This window comes from Bactrocera tryoni, unplaced genomic scaffold (assembly GCF_016617805.1).
Source record: "Bactrocera tryoni isolate S06 unplaced genomic scaffold, CSIRO_BtryS06_freeze2 scaffold_11, whole genome shotgun sequence".
Taxonomy (NCBI): domain Eukaryota; kingdom Metazoa; phylum Arthropoda; class Insecta; order Diptera; family Tephritidae; genus Bactrocera; species Bactrocera tryoni.
This window is the reverse complement of record NW_024395824.1, coordinates 450,806-467,570: the sequence shown is the minus strand read 5'-3', so window position 1 is coordinate 467,570 and position 16,765 is coordinate 450,806. Positions and strand designations below refer to the sequence as shown.

The 16,765-nt window shown below is 35.8% G+C and overlaps 1 protein-coding gene across 6 annotated transcripts in view; it reads left to right on the top strand.

The window, feature by feature from the left end:
• Nucleotides 1–9,783: 9,783 nt before the first annotated feature.
• Nucleotides 9,784–16,765, top strand: part of LOC120779694 (ADP-ribosylation factor-like protein 4A) — a 200,708-nt gene continuing 193,726 nt past the window's right edge. For 2 of the 6 annotated variants that reach the window (XM_040112056.1, XM_040112057.1), the window contains exons 1-2: nucleotides 9,784–9,940; nucleotides 10,683–10,971. The gene's annotated coding sequence lies outside the window, so the exon portion shown is untranslated. Of the gene's footprint in view, nucleotides 9,941–10,682; nucleotides 10,972–16,765 lie in introns of those variants that run through there. The other 4 variants (XM_040112058.1, XM_040112059.1, XM_040112060.1 and 1 more) reach the window with 4 other exon arrangements.

Below are 16,765 nucleotides of genomic sequence, written 5' to 3'. Positions count from 1 at the left end.
ATAGAAAAGCCCTCCTTCCTAGAAGGAGCTAAAAAAATAAATAAAAATAAAACAAATTAGATTCTGTAAGATCAGTCGAAATTCAAGTCAAACTTTTAAACATATTTAAGAAATATGGCTAATCCTTCAAACCTCGTCCGACCACCCGTGCTCAGCACACTCCCTCCTCAACCAGCTCCTACCACCTCGAACACATTTAACCAACTGACATTGGACCAACTGACGAATATAATAACAGGGGTTGTAATTAACATTTTTAAACAAGAAGGGTGAAACTTAGTTCAAAGCCGCCCCTCAATCCAAATGCGAATTTCTCGGATTTTCCGATATTTCAATTGACTCTAACTTCGCAAATAGCGTTGGCGAATTAGATAAGATACCGGACGTAGTGAGATGTCTCCGGGAATTCTCGGGAAACCCAGGGAGTTCAACTCACTGGAAGAAGAGCGTGGATCGGATCCTCCAGATCTACGAACCACAAGAGAACCCCCAAATATTATGGGATCATCAATGTCATTCGCAATAAGGTTGTAGGCAATGCCGACATTGCTTTGGAGTCATACAATACTCCGCTCGACTGGAAGGCCATCACCAGATGTCTGACGCTTCACTACGCCGAATAAAGCGCGATTTGGGTACACTGGAGTACCAAATGACTTCACTTGTGCAGGAGTAACCTCCCACAATCCGAAATTCTACCAGCGAGTGTACTCTCACCTTTCTCTGATCCTTAACAAATTAGGATTAATTAGAAGCCGGCGCCGAAGCCGTACATTTGTTAACGCGCACATATAGGGATAAAGCCCTTGATACCTTCATTCGAGGGTTAAGAGGAGACTTACCCAGACTACTTGGCATGAAGGAGCCAGCGGATCTTCCCCAGGCTCTCCATTTATGCTTAAAACTAGAGAATCAGAACTACCGTTCACTCTACGCCTTAAACAGCAATACGCAAGCTAGAAAAGGTCAGGACATTCGTCCACCCCTTCCCCCCAGAAGGATTAACAGCGAATTCTACCCAGAATTGGCATACATTCCCAATCCAGCCATGCCCTATAGAACGCCACAACCGCAGTATCAATACCAGCAACAGCTAACCCCATATACGCAACAACCGAACAATCCACCACCGCGACCTTTACAAAAATCCTTACCGCGACCAGAACCGATGGATGTCGATCCATCGCAGCGTACCAGAAATATCAATTACATGAATAGACCACGTCCCGTTGACCCGACCAACAAAAGACCTCCGACTGGTAACCCGCCAGTACCAAACAAAATACAGCGGAATTACCACATAAATTCAAACCCCGTGCAAAGCCCAAATCAAGAGGAATATCCTCAGACGCCAACTGACCACCACACAGATAATGACGTTGACTATTATGATGGAAGGAAAGACAGGACGACAACTATATTGACACTACAGATTTACATTTTTTAGAATGAATCACTCTTCGCTGCCTTACTTCAAATGCAGGTTGAAAAGTGGAAATATAGTGAAATTTCTAATAGATACTGGATCAACGAAAAATTTCATACAACCTTCTATCGTGCCCAATCCTATTAAAAATGAAACAAATTTCTTCGCCAAATCAATAGCAGGAGACATTGAAATAAACGAACACACTTTTATAAATCTTTTTAACGCAGACACCAAATTGAAATTTTACCTTCTTCCATCATTGAGCTCATTTCATGGTATCCTTGGAAATGACAGTCTTAAAGATCTCGAAGCTGTTATTCATGTCAAAGGAAATTTCATGGTAATAAAAGGTAATACTACAGTAAAGATCAATCAGCTTGTATCAAAGTCAGTAAACGCAATTAATATCGAAAAGGATCACATGACACCAAATCAACAGACCAAAATCAATAACTTAGTGGAAAAATTTTCACAACTCTTTGCAGAACCTAACGATAGACTCACTTATACTACAAAAGTCATAGGCAGAAATTAGAACAAATAAGGACACCCCAGTATATACAAGATATTATCCCTATCCAATGGCGTTTAAAAAGCAGTAGAATCTCAAATTAAGAAAATGTTAGATGATGGTATTATTCGGCCATCAAGGTCGCACCGTATAACTCACCCGTTTGGGTTGTAGCAAAAAAAACCCGAGCTCCCAAGGCAATAAACAGTATAGAATCGTAATCGATTACCGCAAGCAACACGCAATTACTGCTTGGCAGATCGCTACCCAATACCCCAAATTAACGAAGTACTGTCTCAACTTGGACACAATAAATACTTTTCCGTGTTAGATTTAAAAAGCGGATTTCACCAAATCCCACTCAAGGAATCTGATACTGAGAAGACCGCCTTCTCAATAAATAATGGTAAATACGAATTTACGAGATTACCATTCGGACTCAAAAATGCCCCTTCAATATTCCAACGCGCTCTAGATGACATCCTTCGTCATCATATTGGCAAGATATGATACGTGTATATTGACGACATAGTCGTATTCAGCAACTCCGAACAGGAGCACGCCCTCCATCTGCAACAAATCTTTAAAACGCTTGAAGAAGCCAACATGAAGATACAGTTGGACAAATGCCATTTTTTTAAGGACTCAGTCGAATTCTTAGGTTTTATTATCTCATCAAAGGGAATAACAAAAAACCCTGCAAAGGTGGAAGCGATAGCTAAAATACCTTACCCCGAAACCATCAAGCAACTCCGCTCATTTTTAGGTCTTTCCGGCTATTACCGCCGCTTTATAAAGGATTACGCCAAGTTGGCCAAACCTTTAACGTTACTCTTAAGAGGGGAAGAGGGACGTATATCTAAAAACAAATCCGCTAAAATAAATATTGAATTGGATGATGAAGCAAAAGATGCCTTCAACAAAATTAAAAAATCCCTTATGTTCGATGATGTTGTACTCTCATACCCTGACTTCAGTAAGGAATTCCATTTGACTAGCGATGCTTCAAATTATGCCATCGGTGCAGTCCTTTCACAGGATAAAAAACCTGTTGCCTTCATTTCCAGAACTCTCAATAAAACAGAAGAATCATACGCTACAAATGAAAAGGAATTTCTGGCCATAATATGGGCCTTGAACAATTTTAGAAACTACCTTTATGGCTCAGCCAAAGTGAAGATATTTACAGATCATCAGCCTTTAACGCAGGCACTTAGTAACAAAAACAATAATGCGAAGATGAAACGCTGGAAATCCATTCTAGAGGAATATAATCATGAACTCCACTACAAACCAGGTACAACTAATGTTGTCGCCGACGCTCTATCAAGAATGCCACCACCCGAACCAATAAACTCCTTATCCATAACCCAACACAGCGACGAGAGTTCTTCTGACAATTTAATTTCTCATGTAGAAACTCCTTTAAACGTTTTTAAAACTACGACTTCAACCTACCAGTTTAAAATAGTATTCCCTACGTACCACAGACACATTTCAGAAGAACCAGGATACGATTCAGAAATACTAGTAAACCGCCTCAAAAGATACCTTAATCCCTCTGTAGTTAACTGTATAAAAACAGATGAACGCATCATGGGGAAAATTCAAGAAATATACCCAATACACTTTAGCAATTACAAAATCCGATTCACACAGCTCCAAGTTCAGGACGTGACAAACGAACAAGAACAGGAAGAAATCATAATCAAAACCTATAAAAGAGCACATAGAAACGGTCGAGAAAATAAAATTCAAATCCTCGAAAATTTCTACTTCCCATCAATGACGAAAAAAATAAATAACATAATTCAACAGTGTTCAGTATGTAAAGAAAATAAGACGATCGTGTCATCCTAGCAAACCAGAATTATGTGAAACGCCTATACCCCAGTATCCAGGACAAATTTTACATATCGATATCTACATAACAAGCAAAAATATAGTCCTAACAGCAATAGACAAATTTTCGAAATATGCGCAAACCAAAATACTGAAATCGAGAGCAATAGAGCATGTTAAAGAACCTCTTCGTGAACTACTCTTTCAATTTGGCGTACCTGAATCGGTCGTATTTGACAATGAAACATCCCTCAATTCAGCAACTATAAAATTTTTATTAGAAGACACACTTAACATACAAATTTTTAAAACACCGCCTTATGCAAGTTCCGTTAATGGTCAAGTAGAGCGTTTTCACTCGACACTCACGGAAATAATGCGTTGTTTAAAAGCAGAACGAAATTTCAATTCATTCGCCGAACTCCTTGACAATTCCGTATACGAATACAATTATACCGTTCACTCAACCACGAAAAAGAAACCAATAGAGGTTTTTTTCGGTAGAAGAGTCTCCACGGATCCAAATCAATTCGAAAAAGCAAGAGAAGAAAATATCTCGGAATTAAAAAACAAGCAAGTAAAAGACCTTTCTTATCATAACAAAAAACGACATCCCATAAAAATTTACCACCCAGGAGAAATTATTTATGGGAAAATAAACAAAAGATTAGGTACAAAAATCTCTCCAAAATTTAGAAAAGAAATAGTAAAGGAAGACAGAAATTCAACAAATTTAACAGAATCAGGAAAAATAGTCCATAAAAGTAATATTAAAAATCAAAATTAACCTCTCTCTTTCAGATGTCTTTTAATTTACGATGCCACTGCGACAACGGACATCTACGACTACTCGAACGCACAATTAGTTACAATAAATGACGGACTAGCAAAAATTCAGAACGGAGCCTTTAGACTAATACACGTAATAGACCTTAACAAATACGAACAATTTCTGACGGACATTGGTAAATTCGTTTACTCAGACATACCTAAGGACGCTATCCTATATCCTATCCTAGAGCACGAACTAATCCAATCCTTCCAAATCTTAGAAACTATGTATTAAGCCGGTTGAAAAATGATCTAGAAGATCAATAAATATTTTGGGAACGGCTTGGAAATTAATCGCCGGATCCCCCGATCATGAAGATCTGGAAATAATATCCAGTAACCTAAATGAAATCAATAATAATAATAATAAACAAGTAATTATAAATGATATCTTTAACGAAAAATTAAATAACGTAACTAAAATAGTAAATAAACTTTTTAATAATATAAGAAAAGATTCGGATGTAGAAAATGATACAATTATTAATTTACAAAATAGAATAAGACTAATAAAAGAAGAATTGATTAACGTAAAATACGCCATACAATGGGCGAAAAAAGATATATTGAATACCTTATTGCTAAATAAAAAAGAAATATATGGAATAAAAGAAAATTGCGATAGCTTTAAGAAAATTGAAATTTGTAAACAAAATCAAGTAATTAACATAAGTAATAACACCTGTATACCTAGAATAATCAGTAGTCATAATTCAACTTCACCACATTCCACAAATTGAAGAAATAAAAACCGGAATTTTACTACTTAATGGCTTTCAAGGGCACATACATGCTGACGGAACGATCAAAAACTTGTCAGGAACGCAGCTCATCAATTTCCATAATTCAACGCTGAAAATCAATGGTCAAACTTATATTAACCTCGATTTAATTCCACTTCCCGCTATCCCAGCAGTCCTGCAACCCGCACCAATTGAGAAAAATAGAATTGAATTACTTTCACTAGAAGCTTTGAAAGAACTCCACATAAGTAACATTCGAAGAATAAATCTCCTAAAGGTAGCAACTATATCCAACGGCTCACTTTGGCTTGGAGCAGTTGCAGCTACCTCCATCGTCACAATAATTTTTTGCAAATTTTGGAAGAAATCTCAAAATAAAATAATCATCTCATCCAATAGCGATGCTAATTAGATCCCGCCAACAAACCTCAGGATGAATCAAATCAAAGATTCCCCAAATGATCAGCCAACATACATAAATTTCAACAACTTACCTTATTTTTGACAACGCTCGAGGACGAACGTTTTTAAGAGGGGAAGTGTTAACATGGCATATGTTAACATTGCCGAAATAATAAAATAATTCATCAGCAATACTTACTAATGCAGGTAGAGCGGATATGGGACTCAAGTTACACAATGTTTCCCACAGCACAGCCCAGATGCACTGTCAGCACACGCGCCACCTAAATTTGCGAATTCGTGGAATTAATTATGTTTTGCCCGGTGCATTTAGCTAAGTTTTTAGATTAAGAACATTGTAAAGTTCAGTTTTTAAATAAAGTTATAACGAGAAGGTCGTGTAGACCGAAAAACGATTTTTTTCCTTAAATAAGCAGGAAAATCGTTAAGTTACATTTAAATCTGCTGAAAAATATACCCCATCGACTTAGGGTACAACTTGAATAAAATAAAATTATAACATAAAAAGTTTCATTAAAATGTACTTAAATATTTGTACAAACGTGTATCCTCACATATGTAGATACGCACATTGCTTCAAAGTCCTCATTGCATATATCCAGCAATACCCCTTGGTTTTTGACCAACAAAAACAAGCAGGATTGTGTAAAACATACTAATAAACATACATGTATATGTACAAAGTGTAGTGATCTCTACAACGAGCCCACATAATAAACAAAAAGATCCACTTATAGGTATACCCTATAGGACATAAAATATATATAAAAGAAATATATACATAAAGATAAAATATATATAATATTTCCGGCTATTAATATAAAATTAAATCAAATTTAATCGAAATACTATATACGCAAAATTACTTATTTTATTTGAAAAACTCTTATTAACTTAACCCATTTAGACCTGAAACTATTTTTTTTAATTGAAGTGTTTTTCGTCTATTTTAATTAGACCTAGGGTATCACAGAACATAAAAAAAGTTAAAAAAAAATACATTTCTACAGGTTAGGGAGAAAAGGCCGTATCGTATGTGATACAGTAGGCTCATATATACATATATGCAATAATACAACAAAAAACAATTTCTTATCAAGGGTACTTCAAAATAATTTATTACTTCTGGTGTATCGTATATGAGACGGTAGGTCTAAATAGGTTAAAAGAGTTCGCGGTTACACGTACTATCATATACGGAAAGCTATTGCTACACTCTTATTTACATAAATTCTCGTCTGGTTTTATTGATTTTCTTTAAAACTTTTACATACAAAAGAGATTTCTATTCAATATTATATTCTATATTATATTCGAAACTTTTTTGAACATCTATCAGTCTAGTTTTCACTGAAACATTTTTGATTTATTCCACACATCTTTTAAATGAGCTCAGACTTAAAGAATAATAAACAACTCAGTTGCTAAAATTTCAAAGATGATTTCTGACGAAAAAAATCCATGTACACCCAAGAGGCAAGTTCAGGCATTCACCTTAAAGTGCCAGCATTCGACACAGATATATTTCATGGAGGTTATGAACAGTGACCGTCCTTACAGGACATGTTTACAGCCGTGTACATAAATTATCACAAGCGCAGAAATTGTATCACCTCCGATACAAAACCAAAGGCCAAGCAGGTGTAATAGTCAAATAGTGCGCTCTGAATGACGGAAATTTCAATTTTGCTTGGGAAGCTCTAAAAGCACGTTACGAAAACGAAAGAATATTGGTCGACAAACAAGTGACGATATTAATAAATTTACCAAATTTAGAAGGAAACGAGTGAAGAATTCTTAAAACATCAATCCACAGTTTCAAATTGTTTGTCAGTTCTATCGACACAGAATGTTCCCCCATACAGTTGGGATCCCATTCTGGTAAATATATGCACAGCTGCATTAGCAGTAAAATCCTTACTTTTGTGGGAGCAATCGCTCTCATCGCGAAGAATGTGCCAACGTGGCAGCAAATGAAAGAATTTCTTACTACCCAATTTGAAATTGCAGAAAAGGGTGGAAAAAAACTAGTCAAAGAAAAACGTCCAAAATGGCCTCAATAGAAGCTTCAATTGACCCCAAGCTAGCAGCAACAATAATTTAAATAGAAGCTTTTTTAAGAATCAATCGTTCACATCCGAACAATATAAACAAACGTCATGCGAACTGTGTACAGGAGGGCACAAGCTCAAATCGTGCGAGAAATTCAAAAAAATTAATATTAGTGATCGAAACAATTTTGTAAGAACGAAAAGACTTGTACCGACTTTTTGTCCCATGTGCATACGCTTAAAGATTGCAAAAGCAAATGTAACTGCGTCTTCTTCTTCTTTATTGGCGTAGACACCGCTTACGCGATTATAGCCGAGTTAACAACAGCGCGCCAGTCGTTTCTTCTTTTCGCTACGTGGCGCCAATTCGATACTCCAAGCGAAGTCAGGTCCTCCTCCACCTGGTCCTTCCAACGGAGTGAAGGTCTTCCTCTTCCTCTGTTTCCCCCGGCGGGCACTGCGTCGAATATTTTCCGAGCTGGAGTGTTTTCGTCCATTCGGACAACATGACCTAGCCAGCATAGCCGCTGTCTTTTAATTCGTTGAATTATGTCAATGTCGTCTAGTATCTCATACAGCTCATCGTTCCATCGAATGCGATATTCGCCGTGACCAACGCGCAAAGGACCATAAATCTTTCGCAGAACTTTTCTCTCGAAAACTCGCAACGTCGACTCATCAGTTGTTGTCATCGTCCAGGCCTCTGCACCATATAGCAGGACGGGAATTATGAGTGACTTATAGAGTTTGGTTTTTGTTCGTCGAGAGAGGACTTTGCTTCTCAATTGCCTACTCAGTCCGAAGTAACACCTGTTGGCAAGAGTTATCCTGCGTTGGATTTCCAGGCTGACATTGTTGGTGGTGTTTACGCTGGTTCCAAGATAGACGAAATTATCTACAACTTAAAAGTTATGACTGTCAACAGTGACGTGAGAGCCAAGTCGCGAGTGCGACGACTGTTTGTTTGATGACATTGATGATATTTCGTTTTGCCCTCGTTCACTACCAGACCCATTTGCTTTGCTTCCTTGTCCAGTCTGGAGAAAGCAGAACTAACGGCGCGGGTGTTGAGGCCGATGATATCTATATAAAATTTGGCCCATGGTAAATATCTGGTCGATTGTTGATTTGCCAGATCTAAAGCCACACTGATAAGGTCCTATCAGTTTGTTGACGGTGGGCTTTAATCTTTCACACAACACGCTCGATAGAACCTTATACGCAATGTTGAGGAGGCTTTTCCCACGGTCGTTGGCGCAGATTGTGGGGTCCCCTTTTTAGTGGATTGGGCAGAACACATTTGACCCATGTTAATGCAAATTAGTAAATTTGAGTAGGCAACACTGCCCAAAAATGGTTAGTTTCTGCTATTGTTTGACAGATGTCGCTTGAAATCTTCCGCTTTGTGTTTACAGCTTCAGAGGTAAAAATTTTTTATATTGCTAATTAAATTATGGGCAAGTATATTAACAAAAACAAATTTTAATATTTTTTGATGGCAGAAAATAAACAACGCACAGTTTGCTATATATTATTCCAATAACTTTTTCGCACACTTTTATTTTTAATAAATAAACAAATTTCACTATCAGCTGTCTGTCACCATAAAATTTCAATGCGCATTAGCGTTGCTTAAGGCGTATTAATATTGCTCGTCTTTCAGGGCTATTAGAAACAAGAAATTGCACTTGAGTTTTAAAACTTCAATTTTTCAGGCGAGACTTTCATTCGTGCGTTTTCAAGGGCTTGTGCTTTAAATGTGATTGCTCATCTGAAGAATAGGGGCTAAATGAGCCGACGGACGGAGCACAGGCCTCTTTCGATTTCGATACGTACGGACGAAACGTATAAACAGCCGCCTTCCCAGCTTCAACTTGTCGCGTTTTTTCATGTATATATTTTAACGAATTCGTCGCCGAGTTAAAAGGTGAGTGCCGGGAAATTTTACATATCTTTACATGGTTCTCCAAGCCGTACCGGACGGCACTATTGATGACACAATCAGTAAATTAATCACTGTGATGCGGTAACAAATCAACAATTTAATCACGGACAAAGTTTGAAAAACAAACGTTGGTGACAACAAATTTGATAAAAGTGCAGACAGAAAGTACGGTGCTAAAAATAAAATACACATTCAATATACATATATGTATAGTAGTTTGTTTTTTTTTTTGAACTTGATTGTTTTCAATCCCGTCATGAAATTTCCTTGGAAATCCCCAAACAAATTCCCTGAAAATTTGATCCCTTAATATTAACATTAAGAACTGAAACAAGGCGTGTAAAAATTTTCCATTGAAAATACACGACAATCCTGATTTTTTATCTTTAAATTTCTATAGATCGGAGGTATTTTATGGCATCGCATTGACTTTTGACGCATATACTTCATTCGTATTGTACACTCTACAAAAGTGCCTATTGCAACAGGCTCTAAACCTGATTTTTCTACGAAATTCGCATATTTTTGTATGTATCTAGTAAATGACAAGAGCTACAGATGTTCATGATAAACTTGTAGGGAATTTTATTTGCTACAAAATTGTCCGAGGGCAAAATCGCTATCATTAATACTACTCTAACTATCCAAAAAAAGTAAGGCTGTATAGAATTTTTTTATAACATACCATCTGCTGTTTATACCATGAAACTGCTCGTTAGTTTTTGAAACTAGTTATAGTGATATCAAACATTGTTAAACTTTTGAAAATGTTTGTAATAAAAAAAAAAAATACCATCTATGAAAATTCCATAAAACCTTACTTACCTCTGATCTATAGAAATTTAAAGATAAAAAAACAGGATTGTCGTGTATTTTCAATGGAAAATCTTTACATGCCTCGGTCCAGTCCTTAATGTTAATATTATTGTGGAGTGGAGTGACGGAAAACAAAACCAAAAAAATATTACACCTTTAAAAGTGAGGTGGCAAAATTGTGGTGCGCAAATTGAAACACATGATATATTCAATATAGGCAGTGAAACAAAATTCATACAAAAAGCAACCAGGAAATCACAACAAAAATAACAGCAGCAAAAGGACTGGGAGAAAGAAGCACAGGCACACGCACATTCAGATAAATATGTACAAACCACATAAACTCATATTATCCCCAAAAGCTCCTGGCGGAAATCAAAGTGAGTTGCATCGTTCGCTTTCAATATTTATATATTATATTATATACATATGTATATGTGTGGTTTAAAATCACAAAATTAAATTTGCGGTTCTGACCAAAATTCCGATCGAAAAAGAAGAGAAAACCATTACCAAACCGTTTTCGGCAAACGGTTTATTTTCCGGTAAAAACCGCTAAGAGACAAAACAGTTTTGTACTGTATATAGCGAATTATTGATTGCCGTTAAATGCTTACCGTTGTGTTAAAACACAAAAGTTATCTCAAGAGCAACAAAAAATTCAAGTATTTATTTACTTGCAGAAATTTCCAGCAATACCCCCTATACTTAATCAAGTATAAGCAGGATTGCTTAAAATAAGGTAAGGGAATCATAAGCAAAAAAAAATATAAGTCTACAAATAAAGTAAATTTATGAAAATTACCCACGATCTATCAGTTTGCTTTCGCGGTTTTGCCCTTCGAATATAATTATACTATACATATGAACATACGGACTCATTTATAAAAATTGTATATATACATACAAGGTGTGTTCCAAAATAAACAGGAATTTTTGAATCTCTCGCCCCCTGGTGGCGCCATCTATATCTTTATCGATTGTCCAGTGAGCATTTCATGACATTTCATCAATTGAAAGTGAAGTTATTGCGTTTTAAGTGTCAGTATGTTTGTGTTATCGGTGCGAAAATGAGCTTCGAACAAAGAACCAATATTAAATTTTGTTTTAAAATTGGAAAAACTTTTACCGAAACGTTTCAATTGATGAAACAAGTTTATGGCGATGATTGCATATTCCGTAGCAGAGTGTGCGGTTTCAACGTTTTCAACGTTTTCAAAGTGGTCGTGAGGACATAAATGACAATCAACATGTGGGCCAAACAAAATCCGTGATCACCAAAAATTCCATCGAAACTGTGCGTGAATTCATAAAAAATCAGCCGAAATCATTATTTAAATTCAATGGAATTGAACATCTCCAAAACATCGATTTATCGCATTTTGACCGAACATTTGGGCTTACGAAAAGTGTGTGCACGGTTTGTTCCGCACAAATTGACTGACGACCCAAAATTGCTCAGAATCCAACATTTGATTGACGCTAGTGACCGATTATTTGACCAAAAATCACATTTTAACCATTAACCACTCCCCGTATTCACCTGATATGGCACCGTGCCACTTCTTCCTTTTCGTAAAAATGCATTTGCTCATGAAAGTGTTATGCAGACGTAGAGGCCATTCAAAAGATTTCCACCGGCATACTGGCCTCGTTCGACATGCTTTTGAAACGTGCAGAAAACTGTATTGAAACAGGAGGGAGACTATTTTGAATAACATAAATTGATTTTGCCGAAAAAACCATTTGTTCTTTTTTTTTTTAAGTCCTGTTTACTTTGGAAGGCACCTTCTACATATATGTATAAAACAAGTGGACTTGCAAAATTACCTGCGGCCGGTTAATTTTCTTTTGGCGGTTTCTTTGTACTGCGAACATATGTAGGGTAAGACGGGGCACATTTGACACTGGGGCATATTTGACTTCAGTCTCTGTGGCGTTAACTGGGGCTTTATTGAAAATGTAAAAACCACCATTATTGAACTAAACGAAGCGTCAAATAATTTCACAATTATATTCGAACGCGTAATAGAGTTACACGTGTTTTTCTATTTTCGGGAACGTAATTGTAATTTTCGTTAGATCGGAAGTAAAGTCTTTCTTAAACAATAAAATACATTTTTAAAGCATCTTACGAAATTGGTTACTCCGCTTATGTGTGCTGTGAAAATAAATAGTGTGTTTATCTAAAGTGTAAAATATAAAAAAACGAGACGGTGAGTGGAATGGGGCACCTTTGACTTGTGTAGAAGGGGCACATTTGACAAATGTCAAATGTACCCCATTTAACATTTGGTAATGTTAAAACAATTAAGGAGTTTTTTAATGCTAAGTATTACTTTAGCAATGGTACGCAACTATAAGAAAAAGACCAACCGATGTCAGATAAGTGAGGATGATATGAAAAAAGCTCTTGCAGACATAAAGCATCAACGCGAAACAGTTACGTCAGCAGCGGAAAAGTACAGATTGAAAAGAATAACTTTGATCATGCAATTGAAGAAACTAGATCCTTTGAGGAACGATTCAGATTCTGGAAATGAGAGTAGCTGTGATGAAAATTTAATTTATCACTCTAAATACACAAGCCATCAAACGCTAACGAGAGTTCAAGAGGAGCAATTAGTTGAATATGCTAAGAAGTGTGCGTTTTTTGCATATGGATTGTCGTATGATATATTCAAAAGATTTCTTTACGAATTTGTTGCCGCTAATAACATACCATGTCCATCTACTTGGGAAACTAACATGGCAGCTGGAGAAAGTTGGCTTTACGGCTTTTTGAAGCGAAATCCATCCCTCACACTACGAAAGTCTCAAAAAACAAGCTTGGCTAGGCTCAGGGGTTTTACAAAAGCAGCGGTGGATGAATTTTTTCAAAACTTGAGTCAGATAAACACACTAGTGATCACTCCTATAAGTTCTCAATCGCTTGCACGGGCTTCTGAAGTAACTCCAACACAAACTTTAACACCAGAACATTTGAGGCCTATTGCGCGCTTGGCGCCAAACATAACACAGAAAAGTGGATATTCGCGAATCCTCACTAGTTCACCAGAAAAAATCGAGCTTTGGATTTCTAAACTAAGAGAATCACTCAGTTTGCCAAACGTTCTCTAAAATTTTCGACAGAAAGCAAGAAAAATCAAAAAAAAAAAAAAAAATCAAAACAAAATAAGCGTTCATTAAATGAAAACCTTACATCATCTGACGAAAGTATTATCAGTCTGAGATCAGACACCACGGAGAAATGTGTCAACAAAGATAATTGTTTGCTAAAATTTTCGTTATTGGATGATGAGAATTTAAAGGTTGGAGAATACGTTTTGGTAAACTTTAGGGAAAATGGTATGAAGCCTTTTTATTACATTGGCGAAATTGTAGAGGTATTTTGCGATGCCACCTTCAACATAAATTATTTGCGTAGACTATCTCCAGACAACTGGGTTTTTGTAAACCAGTTGTGGAAGACATATCTATAACTCTTAGAAGCGAAATTGAGTTTAAACTTCCGACTCCTAATAATCCAGCTTCAACTTCTCGCTGCCCCGCTAAATATTTGTTTGATGTTAACTTTGGAAGCTTATACATTAAATAAATTGTCTGAAATATTGAATTTTATCTTCTTTCCCCAAAATAATTGTCGTTGATATGTATGTTTTTCCAAAAATAGTGGTATTATTTTATGAATACATTTACTGTTATTTTAATAAAACATTCAGAAACAAACTATAAAAGATAAGTTTTATTTAAATGAAAACCAAATTAAATTAAAAATAAAGAAAGTTTCACGGAAAATATGCTTGTCAAATGTGCCCCCGAATAAGTCAAATGTGCCCCTTAGTGGGGGACGTTTGACAAATTATGTATTATTTTTTAATTTCAAATAAAAGTAGCTTTGAGTGTTTTTCCAACTTTTTACTTTCATTACTTAGTATCCAAACCCTGGTGCTTTTAAAGCTGTAACTCATTTAAAATTATATTATATTTGGTAGAAAATAAAGGACTTTTATATGAAAGTGTCAAATGTACCCCGTCTTCCCCTACATATATACTATACATGCCTATTTATATAAATCTGCTGAAAAATATACCCCATCGACTTCGGGTACAACTTGAATAAAATAAAATTATAACATAAAAAGTTTCATTAAAATGTACTTAAATATTTGTACAAACGTGTATCGTCACATATGTAGATACGCACATTGTTTCAAAGTCCTCATTGCATATATCCAGCAATACCCCTTGGTTTTTGACCAACAAAAACAAGCAGGATTGTGTAAAACATACTAATGTGTGATACATATGAACATACATGTACATGTACAAAGTGTAGTGATCTCTACAACGAGCTCACATAATAAAAAAAAAATACTTATTTTATTTGAAAAACTCTTATTAACTTAACCCATTTAGACCTGAAACTATTTCTTTTTAATTGAAGTGTTTTTTTCTATTTTTATTAGACCTAGGGTATCACAGAACATAAAAAAAGTTAAAAAAGTTACATTTCTGCATGTTATGTAGAAAAGGCCGTATCGTATGTGATACAGCAGGCTCATATATATGTATATGCATTAATACAACAAAAAACAATTTCTTATCAAGGGTACTTCAAAATAATTTATTACTTCTGGTGTATCGTATATGAGACGGTAGGTCTAAATGGGTTAAAAGAGTTCGCGGTTACACGTACTATCATATACGGAAAGCTATTGCTACATTAATTTTTCAAAACTCTTATTTACATAAAAGAAAAATATTCTCGTCCAAACACATAATATCAAACAGCCACTGGTTTTAATGTTTGTCTTTAAAACTCTTACATACAAAAGAGACTTCTATTCAATATTATAATCTATATTGTTATATATTCGAAACTTATTCTGAACATCTACCAGTCTAGTTTTCAATGAAACATTTTTGATTTATTCCACACATCTTTTAAATGAGCTCAGACTTAAAGAAATCTAAAACAACTTAGTTGCTAAAATTTCAAAGATGATTTCTGACGTAAAAAGTCCATGTACACCTGCAGAAGTTACACGCTCAACGCAAGGTGCTACAAAACAAAAAAGGGTGAAAGATATTTCAAATTTATTTCTGAGAGTGACAGTCTCACACCTTACTGCACTCGATTTTCATAGTCACCGATTCAGGACAAGTCTGAATCAGTATTAGAATTCATCAAAGAAAATCTTGACAATTTCTGGACACGTCTCTAAGCGGCATATGACGCAATCGTAGAATCTGACGACTCAGATCTACCTGAAAATTTTAAATCCTGAGCTTACGCAAAATACGAAAATTGCTTAGACCAATATGAAGAGACAAAAGTCATGATCTCTAATCAATTAAAACTAATAAAATCAATTGCACTTACTCTATATATTTTATGGAGGTTATGAACAGTGGCCGTCCTTACAGGACATGTTTACAGCCGTGTACATAAATTATCACAAGCGCAGAAATTGTATCACCTCCGATACAAAACCAAAGGCCAAGCAGGTGTAATAGTGAAACAGTTCGCTCTTAATGACGGAAATTTCAATTTTGCTTGGGATGCTCTAAAAGCACGTTACGAAAACGAAAGAATATTGGTCGACAAACAAGTGATGATATTAATAAATTAACCAAATTTAGAAAGAAACAAGTGAATAATTCTTAAAACTTCAGTCCACAGTTTCAAATTGTTTGTCAGTTCCCAATATGAAATTGCAGAAAGGGGTAGAAAAAAAATTAGTCAAAGAAAAACGTCCAAAACGACCTCAATAGAAGCTTCAATAGACCCTAAGCTAGCAGCAACAATAATTTAAATAGAAGCTTTTTTAAGAATCAATCGTTCACATCCGAACAATATAAACAAACGTCATGCGAACTGTGTAGGAGGGCGCAAGCTCAAATCGTGCGAGAAATTCAAAAAAATTAATATTAGTGATCGAAACAATTTTGTAAGATCGAAAAGACTTGTACCGACTTTTTGTCCCATGTGCATACCTTAAAGATTGCAAAAGCAAATGTAATTGCGTCTTCTTCTTTAATGGCGTAGACACCGCTTACGCGATTATAGACGAGTTAACAACAGCGCGCCAGTCGTTTCTTCTTTTCGCTACGTGGCGCCAATTCGATACTCCAATCGAAGTCAGGTCCTCCTCCACCTGGTCCTTCCAA